The sequence below is a fragment of the Argiope bruennichi genome, chromosome 10 (genome assembly GCF_947563725.1).
Source record: "Argiope bruennichi chromosome 10, qqArgBrue1.1, whole genome shotgun sequence".
NCBI classification, from domain to species: domain Eukaryota; kingdom Metazoa; phylum Arthropoda; class Arachnida; order Araneae; family Araneidae; genus Argiope; species Argiope bruennichi.
Genome location: NC_079160.1, coordinates 123,291,704 through 123,311,712, shown reverse-complemented (window position 1 = coordinate 123,311,712; position 20,009 = coordinate 123,291,704).

Here is a 20,009-nt window from a genome sequence, read left to right as displayed (position 1 = left end):
AAAGCGTACAAATGCGAGCAAAGAACTTTATTTTCTTTCCTAGCATTACAGTACTTTGGAATATTTTAAACGTTCAGTTTATCAATTTTTTTCTCCTCTTTCTTATAAGTTGCAACTGTCGACCAATCAAAGCGAATAACAACATGTGTGATTAGGATATTTCTTTCAAAGCGTGATGATTGGAAAACATATGATAAGACAAATATTTCAGGACGTGATAATAAAACAAATATTTGAGTATGGCAGTTTTTCTACATTGAATAAAAAAAAAGTTCTATATTGAATAAATTTACATTCTTGAATTAAATGTTTCAATTTTAATCTGTGAGAAATTTCTCCAAAGTTAAATACAGGCATATCTCAGAAAATGCTAGATGCATAAACGTGAAACTTTGCATAGATGAATGCAAAAATTTCATTAACTGACACTTTTACACTATAAGAAACTTATAACAGTTCATTAAATTTTTTATTGTCAGTTTTCACTGAAGCCAAAGTTTCTCAAACAATTGTCCACCTAATTTAATGAAACTTTGTAATTTAAAGTACAGAGGGTTTTTTTTTTTTTTTTTTTTTTTTAACTGACGATATTGAGAGACCTCTGCAGTTCGAACTATCAGCCGCAAAGCTACCAAATTTAGTACGGGAATTATTAAGGACATGGGAAAAAGGAAACCGCGAAAAAAAATTAGTTCGAAAGTTTATCAATTGGGGGAATGTGGCGCTTTTGATCTAAATTTTAAATTTAATTGCACGATAAAATTTTTAAAAGCAATGTAAACAGATAACAGTAAATAGATAAATGAATAACAAAGAATTCATTTTTCCACAAATGTGCTTTATTCGGAAAAAATAATTTCTGTAAATAGTTACAAATAAATAAATAAATAATAATAATAAAAAAGAGATTCTATTGGACTTTCTTTTTACTCTTTGTTCTTTTGTTTTTATTCAGTAGAATTTCTTTCCCGAAGAAGACGTCGGCTATTTTCAATATGACCTCCATTTTCTTGGACTAAGCATTGCATTCTGTGCTCTCATTGTTCATTGCACCGTACTCTCTATAACTGAAAGCATCATTTCAAAAGGAATGTTCATAACAGCCCGTGTAATGTTTTTCTTTAAGACTCATTAGTTCGAGACTCCACCGAGGTATACCTGTTTTAAATAACACCATAGAAAAAAGTAACATGAGGTTAGATCCGGGGAGCGAGCCGGTCATGCAACACGAAAACAGCGACTAATTAGTCTTTCTTCTGTAAAGTGATGGCGCAACAGTTGTTGTACGGATGTACCAATATGTGGTGGTGCTCCATCCTGCATAAAGACAATTTTGTCTAAGCATTGCGTTTGCTGAAGTTGTGGGATAACAAAACTACTCAGCATATCACGATGTCTTTGAGCTTTTACGGAACAGGTCTACTGTTCTGCTTGGGTAATAGTCTCAAAAAGTATGGTCCGATGATAGAATCTGCTGTGAAACCACGCCAAACTGTTACTTTGAGAATGGAATGGAATTTCTTGAAATGCACGGGGTTGTTCAGATGCCCAAATTCTAGAATTCCGAGTGTTAACAGTCCCATTTTCAAATAAGAATGAGCCTCATCACTGCAGAGAATTGTCCAAGGCCAAGCCTCGTCGACCTCCATCCTGGCAAGAAATGTGAAAGCAAAGGTTAATCGAAGATCATAATCTGTAGGTTTTAATTGATGCAAAAGGCTAATTTTATATGAATAAAATTGAAGAATTTTTCTTAAGACTTTCCATATTGTTAAAGCACTAACATCCAGTTGTCGGGCAACTCCACTGCGTTGCGATTACCAGCAGCGCTCGTTTGATTTCTTTCAACGATTGCAGTCTCAACATCTGTGATCGTAACCTCCGATACCGGTTTCCGTCCTCTACCAGGGTCGAGTTGCAAGATATTCTGTTTTTTCAGATTTTTGAATCATTGCTTTCACTGCATTAATTGATAGAGGTCATTTACGTAAATTGTTTCGACTTCTCAATTCGCGAAAAGCGGCTGCTGCATTGGATTGATTAAGAGCTTCACAAGTAATGCACATTGTGCTTAAGTGAGACGCATTTTACAAATCAACTGGTACTTGAAATGATTTTCAATGCCCCGCTTCTTTTTTATAACTCAAAATATTGGCGTTGGTGTCGACTATGTAATCGGGATTTTGCATTTTGCAATTTTTCCCCTTGTTTTATGCAAAATTTTATATATCTTAAAGTGTAAAACGCCACTTTTTCCCCTATCGAGAACTTTTGTAACAAATTTTTTTTGCTATTCCTTTTTTCCATATCGTCAATAGTCCCCGTACAAAATTTGGTGGCTTTGCTGCTGACAGTTCAAGCTATAGTAGGTCTCTGAGTACCATCAGTTAAAAAAAAAAACTGTATATACCAAAGCTGCAATATTTAGAAAATTAAAAGGTTGTTACTCTTTTTTAGGATTCTAGGATCTATAATCGGTTTAGATAATCAGAAATTGTTTCAATTATTTAATTAGTAGTTTCTAAAACTTATTTCTGAACGACATACTATTAATAAAACATATTACTGCTAAATTTAAATTCTGTAGATCGTATAGTTAAACATTCATTGAATAATAAAGTTTTAAAAAATTAGGATTAGAATTTCCTTTGACTATTTCAAAATTCTTGAGTTTAATATGATAAGAAATTCTTAATCTTAAAAATAAGAATTTCGTTTGTTTTAGTTTTTAAAATGTTCGATTGATTGGATATTAAAAAAGACTTTAGATGAAAGCACTACCAAGAATAAATCTTCCAATTTTGTGCGATTTTCCAACGAATTCCATGAACGAAATTGAGATCTATGGAATGCGACGAAGGCGAGATGCTGAGAAAAAGAGAAAAGCTTAACAGCGCCACCTCGTGAATATTTCCTTAGGCTTTAATAGCAGGAAACGATGTTTGGTATGCAGTTTAATTAATCCGCTTTTAATTGATTCGCTAATCAAACCTCAGACTGGAATTTCTCTGCATGGGAAGCTTAAAAGAGAGAGGGAGAGAGTATTTATTCATTTCGGACTTTGAATTGAGGACGAACTCTTTTAATTTGTGCATTTTAAAAGCATTTGAGATGTTGTTTGTTTTTCGGAGTCGAAAATTTGAATCGTTAATCAAAAGATTTTAAGGGTTGGTAATTATTTTAATTTGAAATGACATTAGATAATGCTTCGTAATGTTAAAGCAATAAAACATAAAAGCAATTAAGAATTCATTGAAATGTGTTTGGGATCTAATGTATGCATTGGATAAATTCAAAATGTTTGGACCCCAAGGTGAATTCATTTAGGGACCTAAAGTGTCCTTAGATAGCCAGACTAATTGAAGATCAGGTAACATTAATTTAACTGAAGCAAACTGATTCTTTTTAATTAAATTTAAATATAAATTAATTATTTAGACTGGAATTTAATTTTAGTAAATAAAAAGTTCTTGAAATTAAAAAAATTAAAATCATATTAGATAATTCTGATTAAAAAATCATTTTAAAGGATCTGTCTATGTTTAAAAAGCAGTTTTTGATCAAAATTCCCAAATATTTTTTATTGTTTTAAAACTCTTTATTTGGGTTTCCATATCTGTGTTTTTTTAAATTCTACTTTAAATAGAAACCGAGATATGTGATTTTTTATAAACCACTGTAGCTGAAAACGAATTCGGATGTATAAACCGGAAGTTGAATGTTTTCTGAATTTTATCAAATACACGCCTTTCTGAATTATAATTTATTTTATAATATGTTCCATCAGCGAGACACGCGTATTAGAATACGTTTTGAGTTCTTTTTATGCCGAAAGGATTAGCAATGACATCTGCTTTCGAATAATTGTTTATGTTTACTTTTTGAACATTTACATTGTCTACATTTTTGAAAAACTTGGATTTCGTAAAAAATTTCGCACGCAAAACATGATAACTTATTAATATATTAACTTGAAATTTTTCATTTATGTTATCTTAAGTACTCTAAAGGCAATGAACATGGGATATAACTTTGAACTGAGTAGTTTTTGTTTTAGAGCTGCCTAATGTAATTTTCAACAGCGAATTTTGTGAAAATTTTCAATACAGAAATATGCGGTTAGTTATAACTTTTTTGAAAATGCATAAGATTCTAGTTCATTCCCTTCACCATAGCTGTAAGTATGTCGTGCATAAAAATAATTGGAATATGTACAATAGAATTTTTTTGTAGAGTGTTTTGTTTTTTGTAGCAATGTTCACCATTTTTTACCCAAATTGACACACTTTACAGAATCTCAGTTGGCACAGAATTCCCTGATCCATATTTTTCATTATTTGCGATCCCATTGATCCAGAAAATGAACTGAAATAGCTCATGAGAAGGATTTTTCAAAAATGTGTCTTCGTATATAGTCAAATACTTAAATGGATGGCAGATATATAGTCTTACTTTACTTCTTTGATGCTTGTGTTTTCAAAAGGAAAAAATGAGTGAAATGTACATTTTTATATGATTTGAAATGATTGACAAAGCACGCTCTAAGTATTGCTGTTGGTTTCTTTCAGGCATATGTTGATTTTTTTCTTTGCGTGTAAAAATTGTAAGGTGTGTTGAATTCAAAGAGGAATGATTTATTGTTGATTAGTAAAGTTAGCTTCACAAAGAAAATGCAATACGAAATCTAAAAGAAACTTGTAATTTGGAAAAAAAAAATGCAATGCGCAGATCTTAAAGGATTGATTATCACGAACCACAAAGTGGGCTTCCTGCCAGAATAAATCTGACCTCTTATTTTCTTGTTATTTTTTTTCTTGGCAGTTTTATAACGGATTATGCGTTAGTGCTTGCTCTCCGTATTGGCTCACTTTATCTTGAGGCCTGCTTGAAACAGTTATCCATTTGCGATTACAGAACTTTTATTTAAAAATGACAAAATGGCAACAATGACAATCTTTGGTTTAAGGAGCACTGACATGAAAAATAGTATTTGTATCTTCTTATCTGAATTCAGAATATTTGAAATTAAATGCATAGAAAGAGAAAATTTTTTGAACGATTTAATAATAACTTGCCGCCTTTGACAATCAGCTTGTTCACTCAAATTATTCATTTTTAGACCGTTAAATATTAACTGGAATGCATATTTAAAAAGAAATATTGCCTCGTTATTTCATAGGACAGAAAAACGCGAATTTAATTGAATGTCAAAATATATGATCATAAATGCAAATTGAAAAGTGTATATAAACGAAATAAAAGCAGAAGTGAAAATCCTATTTAGGAATTAAAGTTCGAGGATGGCCATTTTTTAAAATCGTAATTTTAACATTGGCAAAAACACGTGATTGAATATTTCGATGAATGAATTTGAATTTCATCTAAACATTGAAGATTAAGTGTTACATATTGTGTATTACATTAAAAAATGTATCGAAAAGGAGGAAAACATTTTGCAGCGATGAAATTGATTCTATCAAAAAGGTAATAATTTTTTTTTGAATTTTAAGGAAATGTAAGAGCTATTTTTTGAGATAATAATTTTGGAACCATAGGTAAGCCATAGCAATTACACATCTGTTGATAACTAAGACTATTTTTGAATTCGATTAAAAAGAATTGATGTCTATTTCATAATTTTTCTTTACATTCTGCATTCTCTGATAGAACAGAAATTGGGTGAGCCCTACCTAGAGCATTTCTAACAATATTCTGCAGCTTCATTAATTATGGAAGCGTTGAATGAAACACAGTTCCAAAATCATTCTATGAAGCAGTCTGAAATTCTCATATAGTGATTTCTTGACTTTTGACAGTTGCCATTCGACGGTATATAATACGAGAGACTTCTGTGCCTCATGTGTTAGCGGTGTATATTTTTATATATATATATATATATATATATATATATATATATATAGATAGATAGATTAGGATTCAAAAGCTTAAAATAAAAATAAATTGGGTTCTACAATCCAATTAAATTGTGACCTGTATTAATTTTAAAAATATCGAGTTTTAAAATTTTATTATAAATATCAATGCATTTAGAGGGATTACAATTTCTCAAAGGAGGTTTTTTTTTTAAATACGTAATGTTTGGATTACTGTTGATGATTACTGTTATATTTAGGTAGGCATTCGGTTTGCATGCGACATGCGACATTATGATGCAAAAATCGTTTAAAACATCCGACAGGGCAGATCTTTAGGTCTGGAGGTACCGTTTTTTGTTCGCAATGACATTATTAATAGTTGGAGCTTACTAAGAAAGGATTCCAAAATTTAAATTAGAATTTTAATGAGATAAAAATGAATCAAAATTTCAATTCTTATCCTCCATAACTCCAAGTATATTTACAAAGACTACTTTTACATCAGTTTAAAATTTAAAAAAAATGTAAATAACTTTTCTGTGATAACAGTTTTATTTTGAAGCCATTTTTCCTTTTATTTCATACTTTTTTTATTTTATTTCATTTCTTACTTACTTTCATACTTTTATTTTCATACTTTACTATACAACGGCTAATGGAATAAATCTTTGTCATTCATTCGTTATTGACATTCTCAATAGTCTATTTAATTGTATAATCAGTTTCCGAAATAAAATCTTCAATTAAAAAAATTAATAAATTTGCATTTCAAAGATGTTTACTTTTCATGATTTGCTTGCGCACATTGAGTTAAATTTTAGTGGAAGTAATATGAATTTGTGGACTCGATTTTGAAATGACGACGAAATGGCGTAATAAATTCGACGTTAAAACAAATAATGCTTGCCAACATGACAACGTAATCATGCTGCAATATTTTCGACTAGAAATATAAATTTTTTCTACTCCGGTAGAGATGATAAATAAAGCTGATCATAACTTATTCAAGGCATCAACAGTAACACTTTTAACACAAAATTTAGCATGAAATTCGTAACGACTCTGCTGGAAATTCTTCATCTTTCCTACGAAGAGAAATGTTCGAAATGACTCGATTCCGTTTTGATCTATGCTCTTTTTTCAATTAGGAATTACATAATTATTCGGTGATCTTGACAATATTAACTGGGAATTATTAACCTGAGATTTTTTTAAAGGAAACAAAGACCTCAAGTTAACTCAATATATTTAATAAAAGTTATGAAATTGCATTTTGAAACCACCATGCAGCTAATAGTAGCTAGCATCTAACACACCAAGGAATAATCTTTGCTAATTCCAGTCATTATTCGTTTTGGAAAAGCTAAGATTCTCTAAAGTTACTATATTGTGACCCGGTTAAAATGAATTAAACTTACCTAAACATAGATTTCTGCAACGCGAAAAAAAAGAAGAATTTTTTCGCTAATAATTATTATAGAATATTCAACATTTTCTTTGGGCCGAGGTAGCTTGGTGGTAAGGTCTCGGCTTCGGATCCGGCGGGCTTCAGATTTGAGATCCGATTTCACCGAAGTTTCAAGCTTGGAGAAGGGGGTGCCAGTTCACTGAGGAATTCAGTATTCATTCATTGGGGGGTTCATTCATTCTCGCACATGGGAGTTTGGAGCATCGTAATAAAGAAAAATCGAATCTACATTTAGAATGTTCTTTTGAGAAAAAACTGAAAAAAAAATGACATGTAATTATCATTTTAGTGAAAAGCTAATACGCCAAATTTCTCTTATTTAAATAATTTTTGGTTGTTCATCTGTCTTTTTTTTGAATTATTGCACTTACATGCGTGCAAAAAAGTACAGACAAATAGACGGTCAATTAACTAGAAAAATGTGACTTAAAATTTGATGCGGATCTACATCGCAGAGAATAAAACTGTCCACCAAATTCCATTTGTTTAAATCAATGAAATTTAGAGTTATCACTTTACTTGCATTCGAAAATGCATATAATTTGACGGTTAATCCCTAAATGGATTGGTTCAAAATTTGAATGAATGTACACTTTAGGTAATAAATTTTATCTATTTAATTATTTATTGTAGTTATCGTATTGAACTTAACTCGGACAGCAAGGCAGACAAACTTCTTGAGAAGAGATTTCGTTCAAAAGTGAATACAAATTTGGCGTAAAGACCATATACTATAGACCTTGAGCTACACACATTTCATCTGTGTAGCTCAAGCAGTTTTGAGTTATCGTGCTCATAATAATAATTCCAGTATTCAGCTTTTCCATCCGACGGTATAGTTTTGACTTAAGGCTAAAATTCCTTAACTTCTTTTTCGCTTCCACCGCTGAAAACGGAAAGTTCGTCGGCATTTCTTTTGAAAAGAGCTTCTATTTAATGAACTCTCTCGCTTGCTTCAAATGCTTGGGGCAAAATGGCAAGCAAGATATCGCCAAACGAAAAGCCCTGTTCTGCAAACTGGTAGGAGCGCGGGGGAAGAGGCAGAGAAAGTTAAACAAGTGTCAAGACACATATATCTCCCTGTAATTCTTTTATTGTGTTATCTCTAATACAATTAGTTCGTATTTGATTTTGAGGGTGGAAAAATAAATAAAAGAATTCTAAGAAGGTGACTGTCGCTGTTGGTATCTCGAAGAACTTTTGAAAATATCTATAAAAAAGAAACGAAACGTTTTGGAACATTACGGAATAAAAACATCAATAATGGATTATTTCAAAATCTTTCAATCACTTAGAATATAATAAATTTTCAAAAGTTGAGTTCTACTCAAATTTAGTTAATGTTATATACCAACGGAAATTATTTCAATATAGTTTTAGATTCTTATTCGTCTAACACTATTGCAAATAAAGATTAAAATCATTCAATAAAACAATTATAAATTATCTAAGAATTCGGAGTATAAACTTAACTTATAGAAATCATACATTTTCTATACGTTTAACTCTATTCTATTTGAGTTTAATTTTATATGTTATAATACTGCAAAATAATTCTAAAATATTATATATTAAATTATTGTACAAAAAAAAGGCAAAGCATTTAACTCAAAATAGAAAACCGACGAAACATGATGCACGTAATACATAAAAAACTGCATAAAAAAAGCTGATGAATCGGGTGCATAAAATTAAAGAAAAACGTAGATATGTCCTGTATTTTGTATATATATATAGATAATTCATACTTTTTTCAATTCCTACTATTAGCTTACACTCTCCCTATATATATTTATATATCTTGTTCAAATTTTCAATTGTTAATAAATTAAAGTACATTTGGAATTAAAGTTTTGTTCTAAATTCTGAAGCTTGAATTCATTTTCCGATAATCGTTATATTTTCAAAAGCTACTATATAATACTTTTATCGATACAATCGCCACAAAGTAAGAACTTTTCTTTTCCAAATTTTTCACTACTGATTTTGGAAAATCTATTATTATTATACCATTTAAAATCATGAAGTAGCCTTTTTAGAATAAGATTTCCTTTTCTAATTGTGAATTCGGGCAGATAGGAAAGTATTTCTTCAATAAATAATGTATATATCGATTTGAAATTTTTATCAATTATTTCATCTATATGTTACAAATTTGTAATGTTGCTTTCCAACACAGTTATTTCCATGGTATGGAAGACAGTTTTACAGATATATCTGATGGATGTTGAATGAATGTCGAATAAATGACCTTGCAATGGAGACAAACTTGGTGTCAGTGGCGACGAAATCGAAGATTCCAGAAATTACAAGAATTCCGGGGATAGTTCCGTTATGAAATATATTTCTGGAAGTTTTTCCCTCTTTTCCAGAAACTGTGAAAAACTAGGAGATAGAGCTGCAATTTGTTGCAGTTCAGCTGAAGCGATTAGTCAGTTAAAAATAGCATAAGAGTAGAGAAACAAAAATAGTTGGGAAAAGTCTCTGTCCTGTGCGAATTCTGCCTGGGTTGTGCTGTTACGGTGCTTACTTTTGATTTGCTGCGCGATTGCTGCTCTTTACTATAAGTTTTGTTTTTGTGTATGCTTCGATTTTGTTTTATTATCATATATTTGTATTTTCATGCAGAATGGAGCTCGTTATTCGTTAATGAGCTTGTTGGATTGTTTCGCCTTATGTTTACTGTGTCGAAACTTAATTTTTGGAAAATTTCCCATATCATATATAACTTATATTTAAGTAGAACTCCAAAAATTTAGTTTGTTATGTTATTTTAAAATCCTTTAAATCTCAATTTCTGGTATGAAGTATTAGTCAAAAAGTAATAGATTAGGGAGAAAATGTTCTGTAAGTCCACCCTCTTGAATAAACCAATGACAGTTGTCTCCCTAAAACTTTATCGCATACTCATTACTGAAGGTATTATCCACCAATTTTGACAAAACGTTGTGGACCTTAAGTAAGTCAAAGAGCACTTTATATGGTATTGGAGTACAAAAGTTACGAAATATCAATCTTTGGCGTGGATTTAGCATTTTCACTGAATCTATCATGGGATATTTGGCAAACGTTTTGGCGATTAATCCCTGGCATGCAGTTAATATTATCGGAAAATAGATCTTGTCTTTCACGTGCATTATTCCTAACAAACTGAAACCAAAATTTAACATTGAAATATAATTGCAATCACAAAATCATATAACAAGTTTAACATATATTAAGTAACTGCGGTTTTGAATTATCGCCTCTACATGTTTCTGAAAATACAGACCGACAGATTGTCAATCCCTTTTGGATGTAGCTTAAAAATTGATATATGCCTGCACTGAAGATGTTAAATCTGTACATCGAATTTTATTTACCTTGCTTTCTCCGTTTTGTAGTTACCATATCAATTTATATTCAAACAGCTGGACCTATAGACTTACCCTGAATGGAGTTTTCTTAAAATTCGATAGAATTCTAAAAATTTGGTGTAAAAACCTTATATCAAATTTCAACCGTCTAGTTCAAAGTGGTTTTGGAGTTATTTTTGTCACAGACAGACATAACCCCCCAAAATGTGTTTTTGAACTCCCGGCGGTTTAAACGTAGAGATTCGTCAAAATCCAGAGTTTAAATTTCTCTATTCTTCATATATGAGAAAGTAAAAATGAACCACTCGCAATAAAAATAGTACGAACGTATCTTTGTAGCAGAGGAAATGAGAACAGAATTTTTCGGGAATATGCAAGTTAAATCTACTTTCTCCGATTAATCTGAAATTGGAAGTGCAAACAATTAATAAATTAATAAAAAAAATGAGCAAATGATATTGAAAAGTAAATCTAATTGATTGTTATCCTTTTGGATTAACTATTCCTTTAGATTACGCTCAATGAAAGCAATTTATTTTATTATTACTATTAAATTATCTTCGAATTAAGTTTCTTGAACTAGAATAGAACTCAGCAAAAGTCAATATCAGCCATTTTTTTTTCATAAACACACACACTCGCACGTGCGTGTTCATGAAAACCATATAAACCGTGTGCATACTTATTAAAAAATATAAAAAATAAAAGTTTATTCGTGAGTTAATCTTACTTGAAGAGTTGAAAGTAATTTCTTTTTAATTTTCCAGAAATGCGTTCATGTTTATGAAAAAGTGTTTTGTTGTTTTCTGATTTGGTTAAATTGCATTTTATTTCTCTGATGGCTCGGTGCATCAAATCATTTCTTTAATTGTTAACAGCATCAATCAATTCCTGTTCACGCGTTACACCATCAAGCTTAATTCCAATATTCATCAAGTTTGTTTCTGCGTGCAGTGTTTCGTCATCAGAGAGTAAAATAACGTGCAGTCGGATTAGACGATTCAAATATTTTTGTCCAATGCAGTTGATATCTCGTTAATTGAATCCATTAAACAAGTTGTCCTTAAGATAGTAGACGATATTAGAATAAATGAAAAATCATTCTGTTATCAAATGATGGCTTTCGTTTGTCGGCTTATTCGTTTCACTTTTTTGTATACTTCAGTGTAATTGTACTTGCTTGAAATTTTCAAAATTGCAATTTTGTAATATATTTTATATTCACTTTTTGATAAGTTGACATTTTGAAATTTACTTATTTATGTATTTACAATTTCTGAATAGGCCAGGGTAGTCTGATTTGTAAGGCGTTGGATTTGCATTCTTTGGGTTGTGAATCCGAACCCCGCCGGACGAAGGCTCTCAGTGTGCATGGTGGCTGGTGTGCGTATAAATCTGTCGTAGCCACAAAGTATTCCAAGTCGAGACAATACCACTGGGAGTACTGTTCAGAGGTGATCGTTCTTTGATTCAGGTCAAAATTACGATCTGTGGATGAGTGAATGAAGTCCGCCTCGTGAAAAGGGCCGTGACGCATGCATAGCTAAGACATACTCTTGGCTTTAGATGGCGCTACTGACACAGGAGACGTTACAGTTGGGCTAAAAATCACTGACTTCGTCAGTGGATTTGTTTATGATAAATGCCATAAGCAACAACACTATAATTTCTGAGCCTAATGTTAAGTTAGCAGATTCATTTAAGGGAACAGTGGACGAAAATGTGAAATTTTCTTTTTGTTTCATTGTCAAAATACAGGTTTGTATTCCACTAAAAGGGCATTTATAAATGTATTATTCTATAAAAGGAATATATTCTATAAATGAATAAATATTTGAAGGTCGTAGAGAAAAAAGTATAATTTAATAACTTTTCTCAAAACGATATTCTAATTAGGTTTAAACACCTATGAAATACACTCATGTCCATAAATTAAGGATAATTCAGTCACGCGGAGATCGAACTCTAAAATACATATATCACTCATAAAATGACTACACACATCTTCAAAATCATATGCAAATTGCAGAAAGCCACCAGATGACACCGATAGTACGTTACAATGACCAGAGTGTAAGAGAGTGATGTATAAGGAATACAGGAAAAGAAGTAAAATTGTTCGAAAGCGCTTTATAAGCCTTTCAGTGCAATAACCGCATAGTTATGACACAAAGGACGCATTTGGATGATTTTTTTACGTGGTAGAATTATCGACCGTCTGGAATGTGGGCGTACCCAGCTAGAAGTTTCCGAGGAACTTTGAATCGCCCAGAGTGTCATCTCCAGGCTTTGGCAACGATTCCAAGATGATGGTAATGTGAGTAGAAGTTACAGCATAGGTCGCCCTCGAGTTACAACGCCGAATGAGGACCAGTTTTTGGACCTGTCAAGTCAGCTCTCTTCAGCCACTGGTACGACAGTTTCAAGGCAGACCGTGTACGGACGATTAGGGCAGATTGGTATATATGCTTGTAGACCTGTCAGATGTGTTCCCCTTACTGCAACTCAATGTCGCCTGCAGTTAGCCTGGAGTAGGGAGCATGAATTGTGGACACCGCAACAGTGGGCTTGAGTGATGTTTTCCGACGAGTCCAGGTTTAGCTCGCAGTCTGATTCTCGACGGACTTTCATATGGAGAGCGCCAGGTACCCGTTACCACCAAGAGAACACCATTGAACGACACCATTACGGTGGTGCAGGATTGCTCGTTTGGGGAAGAATTTTTCTGGGTTCCAGAACTGACCTGCATGCTCAAATTGGAATCATGACAGGCGAAATCTATCGGGATGTCATTCTGGAACAAAATGTACGTTTGTTTCGGGGCGTCATCGGCTCAGAATTCGTGTTTATGGATGACAACGCCCTTCCTCACCGTACAGACCTCATAAACGAATGCCTTCGATCGGAGGATATCACCCGTATGGACTGGCCAGCATTCTCACCGGACTTGAATCCAGTAGAGCATGTGTGGGACATGCTTGGCTGAGGAGTTGCAGCCCGTCTACCACCTCCTGCATGTCTACTGGAACTTCGGAGAGCATTGCTTGATGATTGGTGTAATATATATATGGTGGTGTAATATGCTTCTTACGTTTCGCGTTTTTTTAGGTAGTTAAAAGTTAATTTTAGTTCAGTAAAATGTAAAATTCTTACGAAAATTCAATGCATGTGTATACAAATATTTTTTTAATTAATAATTATGTGAAATTATAAAATTATTCGCAGTTTTGTTCCAAATAAAGTAATGCAATATAATAAGGAAAAAATAATAGAAAAAAATTAAAAACTCTGTCACCTGGAATATTTAAATTTCTTATTACATATTGTTTAATTTTTTAAAAAACTTGTATTTCATTTTTAAGAATTTTTTAAAGATATCGAAAGTATCTATATTTTAATACACACGCATAAAAAATTTAAATAATAAATAATAGAAAAAAATTAAATTATAAATAATAGAAAAATTTTAAATAATAAATAATGGAAAACAAATAAAAATAACAGGAAAACCATAGAAATAAAAAAACAATAATAGAAAAAAATTAAAGAATCGGTCGTCTGGAATATTTAAATTTTTTTAAAACTATACATTGTTTAATTTTTTAAAAATTGTGTATTTCATTTTAAAGAGTTTTTTTAAAGATATTGATAGCATTTTTATACATATTTTAATACATGCACGCAAAAAAAATTTCATAATCCTAAATGAATAATTCATAAAAGTGGCTAACAAAGTCCACCGTCAACTTAATTTTACTTGATACCAGATGAGTAGCACTGCCTGGTATAGAGTTTTCGAGAAGAAATTGATTTTATGATTATGATTATAAATTATAAATTGAAATTTGAAAAGTAGGAAATGATTTAAGAATACCAATAAAATTGTTTTATAAAACTTTTTATTAAGTTTATTAATATTTTTAAGTAATGTTACGTTAAAATCTCATAAAGTGAACTATCTGATGTTCTCTCTCGGTCCAATGGAATGAAAAGTAATCCAAACTGATTGAAAACGAAAACACTCTTTTCTCATTTACTTCCAGTTATTTCGCGTAAGTAAAATCTAGAGCGGGGGCGGGGAAGTTTGTTTTCTTTTCGAAGCCGTTTCATCTACACGCTCGGTGCTCCATCTCCTTTCGCAGGGGCACTCCCTAAATCCCACTCTCTTTTGGCAAACCATCAATTTTTCGCCGGGGCGCACTCCACGATCTCTGACAAAGAGCACCTCTTCCCCTTTTTTACTGCGAAACCCTCCAAAACAACACTTGCGCTCTCCAACCTGCAAACGATTTTTTTCTCTCGCTTGCCGGGAAGGGGGTTGCTTGGCAGCTTTCCAATTTTCTTGCCAAACCTCACTCCATCCTCCCGAAATGACACTTGAGGGGCTTTCCGGTGTCGGAGAGCACGGTTACAGTTTTATGCGCTTCCGGCAATGCGGGCGCGTCGTCAGCAGGACAGTAGGATGGGGTGAAGGAAGAACGCGGAGAGAAGATTATTATTTTTTTTCTGATTTATTAGTTTTTACATCAATCGAAATGAATATAAAGCAATTATTTTACCTGAAGAATATTATAGTTTGTCAAATCAAATATTTCTTTTTCCTTTTTTACTTTCTCTTAAACAAAATATTCTAAAAGTAATTAACATTGCTCGTTAAAATTCCTTCATGTATAACATTTTTATTTAAAACTTATTTGCTTAAAATGGTATAATGCAAGAAATCTTTTTCAAGGCATATAGGGTTAGTAAGAAAAACTTTTCAATTTCAAAGGGCTCTAGAATGCATTCTACTGGTCCAAATGAGATAAAAGTTGAACTATAGACAATTCAAACGACGCGCTTAACATTTTTTTCGATAATAATTTTTGCACAAAATTCTGCCAATATATGACCCCATAATATGCATAAAATATTTTTGGCACAGCTTGGCCAGTATTGGCCCTTGCGCCATAAAAAAAACAATCAAATCAAATCGAATCATAAAATATTTAATATGCGTAACAATTGTTATAAATAAAAAACAAAGTAGCATTTAAAAGTTCTCCTTGTCTCTCTCCATGTTCAATAATGTTCTTTCATTACAGAACCACACTTACCAAAGCTCACTGAAGTAAATTTGCAGGAATATCAAGAACATGGCTTTGAAAACATTCCAGATCTGAAGGACAGACATGCTATCCTTCAGATCTGACAGAGATGCTGAACTTTATTGGTAGATATTGTCTTTCAAAAAACTCCACAAGCAAAAGTTGCTGGGGTGGTATCCGGAGATCAAGGAGATCATACTATTGGAAAATGACGGTGACTCACCTGTACGTCTACAAAATGCTCTTCTTTAGATTTCATTTGAAATTTAACAGGTGTCTACTTTATAAATGTTGAATTTGTATGTTGAACACTTTTCGTTTTGCAGTTATTGTTAAAATTATATTCGAATAGCATATTGCCTCTGAACAGATTTTGTTCCACATTTGATAAAAATCGACAGATTTAGTGTAAAGAACGGATACCAAATTTCATCTGTACAGCTCAAAGCGTTTTTGAGTTATCTGCTTCACAGATGGACAGACGTAATACTAGTAATGTGTTTTTCGGACTGAGGGAGGTTGGAAATTGGGAATTCCGTGAAAGTTCCGAATTCGAATTGTTTGACGATTATAATACTTTCTGCGTACTTCATATACGAGAAAGTAAACATTCTTATTCTCCAAATTGGGTATTGTAGAAATATACGGGGAAGTCAAAGATGCTGACTGAATGCGAAGTTAGGATTAGTTTAGTTCAGTTGAGTTTTATTAACTTCCCGTTATAAAGCAACAATAGGCCTATTATGAGATCGACCTCGTTATTTTGAATCACGGTCAGATGACGAAGGCAACACCTAAGCTGGCACCGCCTCTCCAAACTTTCATACCACACCAGGGGCAGGATGTACTAAGTTAGGATATCAAACTTGTAAGAAAGTTCATATTGAACTGTGAAATATAGCCTAAAATGGCTGACTGCAATTCTGCCTTGTTTTTACCTGTATTTAGGTAAATTATGTTCATTACTATAAAATACTTACTGACAAAATATTAGTATTATGGTCATTAAATTTTTTGCTGAAACGCTTTGTTCTGAAATTTTGAATCACGGTCAGATGACGAAGGCAACACCTAAGCTGGCACCGCCTCTCCAAACTTTCATACCACACCAGGGGCAGGATGTACTAAGTTAGGATATCAAACTTGTAAGAAAGTTCATATTGAACTGTGAAATATAGCCTAAAATGGCTGACTGCAATTCTGCCTTGTTTTTACCTGTATTTAGGTAAATTATGTTCATTACTATAAAATACTTACTGACAAAATATTAGTATTATGGTCATTAAATTTTTTGCTGAAACGCTTTGTTCTGAAATGTTGTATATATTGCTGATGTTATAATAAAAATTCTTGTTGGACGAACTATCAGATAAATTTACGACGTTGAGTTTCCGATGGAAGCTTTGAATATAAACAGAGTGGGACGAACAATCAGATAAATTTACGACGTTGAGTTTCCGATGGAAGCTTTGAATATAAACAGAGTGGGACGAACAATCAGATAAATTTACGACGTTGAGTTTCCGATGGAAGCTTTGAATATAAACAGAGTGGGACGAACAATCAGATAAATTTACGACGTTGAGTTTCCGATGGAAGCTTTGAATATAAACAGAGTGGGACGAACAATCAGATAAATTTACGACGTTGAGTTTCCGATGGAAGCTTTGAATATAAACAGAGTGGGACGAACAATCAGATAAATTTACGACGTTGAGTTTCCGATGGAAGCTTTGAATATAAACAGAGTGGGACGAACAATCAGATAAATTTACGACGTTAAGTTTCCGATGGAAGCTTTGAATATAAACAGAGTGGGACGAACAATCAGATAAATTTACGACGTTAAGTTTCCGATGGAAGCTTTGAATATAAACAGAGTGGGACGAACAATCAGATAAATTTACGACGTTGAGTTTCCGATGGAAGCTTTGAATATAAACAGAGTGGGACGAACAATCAGATAAATTTACGACGTTGAGTTTCCGATGGTATATAAACAGAGTGAAAGACGAATTTTTTAAATTAAGGTTTACTCAACAATTTCTGATGTTGATCATAAAAAGTGAAAAAATGGGAAGAATATAATTAAAAAATAAGTAAGTTCACAATCAAAAATAAAATCTTGGATTTTTTTAAAAGCATGTATCCGTGCAAGAGAAACATAATAAAGCATAATAAAGTTAAGTAGGTTAAAAAAGAGGTAAAAATTTATGATTTATCCGAAAATTTATTTCAGCTCAATTACTTTGACAAATGCAATTACATTATCCATAATAGAAAATTTTAACTTATTGTTTATGTTATTTTATTGTTGTAGGAAATTTGTAATCGATTTGTCATTTATTTCCTGTTTACCGAATTTGTAATTTAAAAAAAAAAACGGATAAAAAATGAAAGGATATTTTGATAACAAAATATACTTTTATTATTTCCTGAACTTAATCACCAATTACACAATTAATTAGGTTAAACTTTGATACAATAATGGTGGCATCATTTGGTAGAAGACTTATGAAAATTTGAATATAAATGCTCTTAATATTTATATATGAAGTGAAAAGTAAAGACTGAAGAATAGAAAATAGTGAAAGAATTATTATTTTTCATGCACTTATGAAAGAATTCATAAAAAAAAAATGCTTTTTTATTTTGAATTTAGAAAGTTTAAAATGTAGTGATTCATCAAAAATAGATATCTAATTTTAGAAGATTACAGTATTTTCTTTAAACAATTTATACAAAGGAGATAAAGAAAAGACATTTGATTTAACCTGTTAACCACATAAAATTTGTTTAAACCTCATTATTCAATTTAGGAAGCTAATAACCCTCCCTTTCAGTTACATTTACTAACACGCATATACATATAAAGAAGAACCATATATTTTAAATCAGACATAGCCGGTATAGAGGTTATCAATCAAAGTAAATCGGGAGCAGAGACATCTATCCTAAAAATAGACCAGGCATCATACACTATTTTTAATTGTTGAGAACATGAGATCCTAATTATGATTATTTATAATTTCTCAAAATAACTTGATTTTTAGATGCGAATTAATGAACTGACTGCAATTGCACATCTTCGCTACTTCAAAATAGCGCACATTTATTATTTTTTAGATTAACCAGTGCATAGGTGGCACACAAAATTCGACATTTTCCCTTTTCAAAATGATTTATAACAGCCATTTCTTTATTTTAAATTTTAAAAATAGTCAGGAGTCCTAAAATAGAATGATGCAGCATGAGTCTATTTTAGGAGTAATGTTGCATTAGTTGTTGAAACAGAATTCATTCTATAAAAATCAGTTCCGAAATGACAGCCTTTTTTTTCAACTTATCAACTGTGTTTCGTATTTTTAAAAAATTAGAGTCAGATGATAAGTTTTTATTTTAGATAAGTAGACTATTCCTTGAATGATGTTTAAATTTAGTTCCATTTTCCTCAATTTTTAACTTATTTGATGTTTAAAATAAAAAATGAAAGGCTAAATTATTTCTCTATGTTAACGGCATAGTCGATAATGATGCCTTTTCAAATTCAAATTCAAAGAAACAAGTTGCTATTCAATTCAGCTAATTTTGGATTTCAAAGTCTTCGTTTAATTATGAACTTCTAAAATTGTGGGAGTTTTCAATTGTTTTCCATCTCTTTTTCATACATGGAGTATAGTGAGAGTATTGTCAAAAAATTAGGAATTGAGATTTTGAAGAATTTCTGCATTATAGACCATTTTGAGTTCGAAAAGCACATGGTATCATGCCTGTTTGTCTGTCTGTGGCAAAGATAATTAAAAATTCTTTGATTTAGATGGATGAAATAAGGTGTATGGTTTTTACAATAAATTTGTATATTTCTATCAAGTTTTGAGCAAACTCTATTCAGAGGAAGTCTGTCTGTTCGGCTGTTCGAATTTAAATGAGCATGATAATAACAAAAGAAAGAGAGCTAGGTGAATAAAATTTGGTACACAGATCTAACATTCATAATTTAGACACCTATCCAATTTTGAGTCAAATACAATAAGGGGCTTACCGTCTGTTCTTCTGCCCTTTCAGTAGAATGTAAACAGAGTAACTTAAAAGTACAATGACACACATATTACTTGGGGACGTATTTATGTCAATTGTAATTCTGTTTCAAATCTTGGTTTCAATCGGTTGGAAAAAAGCAGTTTAAAATTTGGTTTTCGTATACTATTAACGTCATGCCAGT